Source organism: Drosophila ananassae, chromosome XL (assembly GCF_017639315.1).
Source record: "Drosophila ananassae strain 14024-0371.13 chromosome XL, ASM1763931v2, whole genome shotgun sequence".
NCBI classification, from domain to species: domain Eukaryota; kingdom Metazoa; phylum Arthropoda; class Insecta; order Diptera; family Drosophilidae; genus Drosophila; species Drosophila ananassae.
This window is the reverse complement of record NC_057931.1, coordinates 7653599-7659230: the sequence shown is the minus strand read 5'-3', so window position 1 is coordinate 7659230 and position 5632 is coordinate 7653599.

The window sequence follows — 5632 nt, the reverse complement described above, 5'->3', positions numbered from 1 at the left end:
TCTTTTTCATTCAAAATTTTTTAATAATTAATTAATTGATTAAATTTTCCCTTAATCTTGAGTTAGTTTGGGGCAAGATCTTTTATTTTTTTAGAGTAGAATATAAAAAAATAGATAAAAAATTATTGGAGGGGGTAGTTAGATGAAATCACAAAAAACACACACAATGCAAAACGGAAACGGAAACGGGAACGTAAACGAAAACGGAAACGGAAGTGACAGCACTCGCGAAACCGTTAACCGAATTCGATTATTTTCTCGTCGATTACTTGGTCGCTCTGAATGGCTCATTGTTCCTTGGATTGCATTTGGATTTGGATCCTGGGCAGGATCTCCTTATTAATTTGCCTCCTCCTTCAGTTCCATCCACCGTCGCCATTTGGGGGGGGAGGGGTGGGTTGTTGGAGTGTCCAAAATGGTTTCTTTTTTTCCTCCTCCTCCTTTTTCTTGTTATTTTTTTGTTGTTTTATTTTCACCTCCCCCTGCGGGCCCTGCAAATGAGGGGAAAAAAAGAGCGGAAAGCAAAAGGAAATGGGAAATTTTTCTTGTTTTTTTTTTTATGGCTTTTCAATAAATTTGCAACAAATTATGGTCGTTTCTGTGAAAATACATATATATGTGTGAGTGTGTGTGCGTGTGTGGGTGTATCTAAGTATCTGAATCCTTGTAACTTGTGCGTGCAAGTATCCAAGTATCCAAGTATCTGAGTATCTGAGTGGGTGATGGATGAAGTGTTTGCTGAAACTGCCGATGGGATTGGGGTTGTCCAAATAAACCTACTTTTCAACCATTTCTCTCTCTCTCTCTCTCTTCCACTCTCTCTCTCTCTCTGTACTGGTACAGTGCGTTTCATGGCTTTAAAGTATGGGAGTGTGGAATGTGCGTCGGTGGTCTGGTATATCGATTAAGTGCAGGACGCACCCCCCTCCCTCTTTAATGAGGTCACTTAATGCAGTAATCAAAAGCCCACCATTCAAATTTTCGTCTTAATGGTCATTGAAATTAATTGGCAGAATGCCAAAGAAGCGATTCCTGAAACATAACTTTGACATTTCCCAATAATTGAGTGTCCTTTTCGGCATGGATGGCAGGGATAGCAAGGACCTGCATCACAAAATTCTCAAATCATTTGCATCTCAAGTGTGCCATTTAAATTGTATAATTCGACTCGATTCTTTCTGGAAAGGACACTTTTCCGCCTCTCCCCTAAAATGTCCTTTTGGCTTGTTAGTCCTTTTGTTTTGAATTTATGAAGCTGAAAATTGGTAATCAGTCTTCTGATTGTCTCAGAAATAAAATAAACAGGAGATGACTTAATTGGTTCACTATTTCTGATAGTTTTCGTGAGTCCTTCGAAGGATCTACTGAAGCCATCATCCTGAAACTCCTTCCTATAACAAAATAAAACCCCCCTTTTTCTTACCTGCTTTTCGTAAGCTGATTTATTTCATGGTATTACCCCCTAAGAGAAAAAAAAAGTAAAATGAAAAGCTAAAGCCTTGAGCCTCCCCCTAACCCTTAATATTGCTCTATCCTTTATCCTTTTCCGCATTGGCCTACCCCCTTAACATTTTTTTCTCATAATTTTTTTTTACACCACTTCCCCCCCTTTATTGCCGCTGATGTTCTCCGAAAGGCTTTTTAAACTTGTCATACATTTTGATAAAGAATTCGCCTTGTTCCCTGGAGGGCTCGAGATGCTGTCAGCACTGGTGGGTGGTGGGGAGTGGGTGGTGGCAAGGTGGTTAGCTACCTGCCACGCCTTCCACGCCGGGGGGCGTGCAAAATTTTGCACATTGAATGGGGATCCCCCCCTTCCAACTCACTTCCCAGCACTTGCCCAGGTCTTTAACCAAATTCGCATTCTTTGCAATTTAAGCGAATTCCTGTGCTCCGGCAGCCCGCGGCCTCAAAAGCTCCGCAACTTGACTTTGTCTTTTGTAGTTTTATTTCATTTCATTTCAGTTCGTTTCGCTTCGCTAATGGCAACATTCTGCCACTACACTTTGAGAAAAAATTGTACACTTTTTGCTTATTATTTTTAGTAATTTTTTTAAACTAGTTTTTAAGAAAGGTTTAGAGACTTAGCTGTTTTTAAAAGAGTTTTTTGGGTAGTCAGTAGAGTATTTAGATTATTTTTTGTTATAATTCATTTAGGCTTTTCAAGATTTCTTCAAATTTAAATAAAAAAAAATAATTAAAATGAATCATTTTGTAGACTAAAAGCTTGATTAAAACCTTCTTAATTCTCATATTACTTGCCTACCTATCCACTTATTAGATTATTACTTTTAGAAACTTTTCTATTTATTAAAAGTAAAAAAATAATACATAATAATTACAATAATATATTAAAAATTTTGATAACTTCTAATATATAATTTCTAATAATTTAATAATATATATATAATTTCTTTTAAAATATATCATAACTAAACTAACTAAGCTAAGAAATCTATATTTCTCAGCTTTAGAATAAGGACTTTGAACTACTATATTAATTTAAAAAACAACCTAGAACCTAAGTTTGATTTTAAGCCATTTATATTTATTTATAATAATTATATTTTATTATATTTTAAATACACTAACATAAGTTATAAGTTATTCCCAAAAAAATATCTCAAAACCTCTGTCAAAAAACTAAAAACTAAATATTTTTGACTATCTAATTATATTATCTACCTCTGATTAACCCATTAAGTAAAATAATTTAATTGAATCATTAATTTAGATGATTTCTGGATGAGAGAGGCAGGAGGAGGTAGGTGATAGAGGAGCTCCCTTGGCGGCAGCCTCCTCCTCCTTCTCCCAGACTGCAAGAGGCGGCAGCACAGTATCTGGATATTTGAAAGTTTGAACTTTTCTTCTCGGTTTTCAGTCTGTTATCCTTCTGGTTTTTTGTTGCTCCTTGTTTGAATTTGCTTAAGTTGGCTTTTGTCTTTCATTAGGCACTTCTGCGAGGACATGGCGGGGCTATTAGGGAAAAAGTCAGCCCTATTTGAGTGATGCTCACCCACACAGCCACACTCGCAAAAAACACACCTACCCACACATGGAGAGACACGCGTTCAAGGACATTTCCAATGGCAGTGCGCAAAAAAATCAAAAAAAAAGGAAAAATCTTCTTCAGGATCGCAGAAAAAAAAAATAAAAGAAATACAAACAAAATTATCAAAGGCGGCCCAAAATAATATTCCTTTCGGTTTTCATGAAAATCACAAAAAAAAAATACAAATATCTACGCTTAGTTTAACATTTTCCATGTGAAAGCCATTAAGAGGAAATCAAAAAAAAAATCAAAAAACATTATTTGAAAAATATTAGACGAAATAATTATTTTTATGTATTTTACAAATGTGCGAGACCTGTGCTGCAATATTTTGAATATGAAAATAAATTTTTAACGATGCGACGCAATGCGAAAAAAAATCGAAATAGAATTTTTCAAATTTTGATTTTATTATTTTTTTTTTTATTTTTTTTTTTTGGACTTGAGGTATTTACGTCACAAGAGTTTTATAGTTCTTTAAATATTAATAAAAGCACAGCGTCAACATAATCAAAAAAAATTAACCCACACACACAGACAGACTCTCTCACACACACACACACATGTATATTATAAATAATTATTTTTCAAAACCGCCAAAAAAAAATTTCAAAAAACTGAGGGATGGTCTTATTTTTTTTTTTTTACCTACCTCCTGAGAGCTTGTTGTTTTTTTTTTAGATAATTTTTGAATAAAAAAACAATTTCTTGTTAATGTTAATTTTTAATTTGTAATTTACGCGCCGCGTACACTAGAAAAAATATGCAAAAAAAACTGAAATGAGAATTAGGGATTTCTTTTCTTTTTTTTTTTTATTTTTTTGAAAAAGACGCGACGACGACGAGGACGAGGACTTCGGCAACGACGGAAGCTGCGATTTTACGGCGGACAGCACTTTACGGCGAAATACTAACACTAAAAAATATATATATATATATATTTTTTTTTATTTTTTATATTTTAGAATTTAGAATATTTTTTGTTTAACGGTCGTTTTTTGGTCTTCCGGCAGCGGCGGCGTCGGCTGCTACTGCTACTGCTGCTGCTGCTGCTGCTGCTGCTGCGTCTGCGGTAGCTGCAAGTGTTGCTGCTGCTGGTGATAGTGATGGTAGTGGTGGTGCTGGTACGGGTGCCAATGGCACTGGCACTGCTACTGCTACTGCTACTACTGCTGCTGCTGCTGCGGGATATTGCTGCTGCTGCGAATCGCGTGTCGCGGCTCTTAACATCGCGCCGTTTACCCAACGACTGCTCCAACGCTGACGCTGGAGACCGTCTGTGTCTGTGCGGAGTCCCCAACCGAGTTGCCCGCCTCCGATTCGCATCCGAATCCGAATCCGAATTTCGTATCCGACAGATACGAAGTCCGAACTCGCTGCTGTTCGGAATTCGCTGTCGACGTTATGCTGCCGACAGCGACAGAGGCAGAGGCAGCGACAGCGACAGCTACAGGAGATGCTTTCACCTTGAGCTTTTCGATATCGAAACATAAAAAGCTTCGGCTGGCACGCACCTAATGTAGCTTTTGAAGGTCAACCCACCGCCGTCATGCTGGGACGCCGCAAAAAACCGAAATGCCGGCTTCCAGTGCTCGCGTCCTTTTTTGGGGGGCTTTTTTCGTCCTGGGACGCGATAGGTGGCTGCTGGTGCGGCGTCCTGCAGAAAAGTTCGCGGGTGGAAACTGGGACAGTTTGAATTCCGCAGCGGAATGCAGCAGATTTTCGAATTTCCAAAACATTCCAACCGGAAAAAGCTCTTCCAAAAAGACGCCACAAGCCGTTAATTTCAATTTTTTGAATTTTTAAATTAAAGAAAACTCGAAAATGCAAATTAAAATTATTAGAAATAAATAAAAACTATATTTAAAGGTTTTTAACTAAATGTAGATTTTATATTTGACCTTTTTTTGATACATTTTTGTTAGTTTTAATAAATTAAATACAATTTTTTAACTTTTATTTAATTTATATATTTTTTAATGTTATTTTAGTTTTTAATTAGTCATTTAAATCTTATAATTTTTAAACAGGATGGACATATATACTTATTATTTTATAAGTTAATATTTTCTAAGTAATTTATTTAATTTAAGTTTTATGAACATAAACAAACACTTTTTAGCTTATTGGAATATTTAAATTGGGTCTCAAAATTGGATAAATAAAAAATGAAAAGCTTTCTCCTTGAAAGAAAGCTCTTTAGGGACAAAACTAAGATTTCAAAAGCTTAGATTTCGAACTTTTTGAAATTTGTAATGAAAGAAATAAAAACAACTCTTTGAAAAAAATACGAATTTATTGGATTTAAAAAAAAACTTTTTAATGCTTAAAATCGAAGTACTAAATATTAAAATTAAATAATAAAAAAAATATAAGTTTAAAAAAAAAATTTATTTAGTTACTAAATATTTGTATTCATTGACTATTCATGAAAACAACATTTTTGAGGCAAGGATCTTAAGCTTGAAAAGCTTTTTCCAATAAACAAGTGTCCTGAGCACGTGACCAAGATACGGAAAATCGGTAACCACAACCGGAAGGGGGTAGAACAGTAACAGTAAACATGGCAACAAAACAAAC